This window comes from Falco punctatus, assembly GCF_963210335.1.
Source record: "Falco punctatus genome assembly, chromosome: 7".
Lineage (NCBI taxonomy): Eukaryota > Metazoa > Chordata > Aves > Falconiformes > Falconidae > Falco > Falco punctatus.
Window position 1 is genome coordinate 35,825,114 of NC_137587.1, and position 2,018 is coordinate 35,827,131.

Here is a 2,018-nt window from a genome sequence, read left to right on the forward strand (position 1 = left end):
AAACTGCCAGGAGAAGAACATTTATGAAGTTAGAAATGAAACTGCTGAAAAGGAAGAGGGAGCTTAAAGCTGTTGACCTTCTGTGAGTGTGGGGTGGGGTTTCTGGCACTCTTAAGCTCGCTCTGTCAAATGGTCACCTTGTAGTAAACAGTGTCTTTGGCAAATTACCATAAGAATTAAAGGAAAATCTTTCAGTTCCCACATGAAGCTAAGAAGCACTCTACCAGATCTGATTTATTTTAACATAATTTGTGTTGGCTTCATAGTATGTACAGTATGCATCATATTAAGATAGCTGAAGCATTGAAGGAAATGTGAGTATAATTTACTGAGTCTCACTCTAGATCAGATTAAGTACAAGGATCAATTCTTTGTTTTTGGGACACATTCCCGCAGCTTCTGACACTGTGGAAAGAATGCTGTGGGCTTTGATATGTCTATAGACCCAGCTCAGTCCCTGAAAGATAGTGAGATAGAACAATTATTTTAACTAGATAATAATGAATGCAAACCCCATCTTTAAACTTTTCCATGATCATAGTTACATGATAACTGCAAACCTAATTTGTACAGTTTATAAGGAAAAAAAAAATCATTTTACAAACTCAACCTAGGATTAGGGACCCAGGTGGATTTTTTTCCGCTCATGCATCAGCTTGGAAAAAAAAAATATGAACATACAGCAGCTACAGCTTGGCTACCAAGTCTGTAAGTGATGTGTAAGGCAGAATTTGAACCCAACTCTCATTCTCAAAAGTTTAATTGGGTCCCTGGGGCAAACTGTCAAGAAAGGAAACAGATATAGCTCTAGATTTGAGGTGGCCTAAAAGCAGTTTCAGATCATAGGAAATGTAACCCTTGGCTCTCTGAGCTGCTTTATTTGTGCATCTTGAAAGCAGGTTTTTACACAATTTGTGAGTGCACAACAAATATTTATTGTTTAACAGACTTAGTAAATTGCTGGGACTAACATGCTAGTAGGTCAAACATTCACAGGGTTACCCCCACCTTGTCACTACAGGCACTACAGACAAGTCTTAGATGGACAGGTAAACTTCAAGGAGACATCAGGGGAGAACTTTGTTGCTTGGAACAGGCTGATGTTTATTTTTGCCAAGGTGCTATTTTCAGTCAGCTTTCTTTTTGCTTTCTTTTCTCCTCATGTTCTTATACCTTTTCATGTTAGCATTCGTCTCTGAAGACTTTGAGTTACTGACTACTCCCAGATCAGCCCCTCTGATTCTGCGTTTTTTTAATCTTAGGGGGTCTTGCTTTACAGGCTCTTTCATTTGCAGACTGACAATGTCTTTGACGGTAAAACTGAGCCAATGTCATGTAACTGAACATCATGAAACTGGATCCTTGCTCACAAAGGCACAGATTTTTAAGGAGAGGCTACGCAACTTTAGACACCTCGGTTAGTCCCTGTTTCTTCTGTCCCTGTGCTGTCATCTTCTATAGGGTTGCTGGAGTGCCACAGTTATGTTAGTTATGAAGACCAGGATATATGGAAGGAAGATAATAGTGGTTAAAGATTGAAAGTTATCCCAGAAGATCTGTGAGGATCTATGCACATTCACAAGCAGTGCTGTCTGATAAAGCAGATCTTTAGAAAGAAACAGTTGCTGTCAGGGACCAGATTTGCACATCTGTACACATTTGAGGGGTTTACTTCAAGCTAATCCTATTCCACTCCAGTAACCCAGACTCATGCCAATGGCTGAGATGTACTACGTGGGCAGCTGGAGCACATCCTCTGAGTTGTTTCGTTCAGAAGGAGAGCTGCTCACCTGCTCCAGGACCATGCACAGTAAGTGAAGTAAGCAAGCGACTCACTTCAAACAAGCACTGCTGATCCAAATGTTCATGTCTACATAGATGCACAGAGTACTCAAAACCAGAAGATAATTCTCATTGATCTCTCTGCACAGAAGCAAACCATAGCCACCCTTAAAATATAGGATTGGAAAGCATGCTTTTCGTGTGGAGCTTTCCCTCACCCAAACACATCCAGTCCA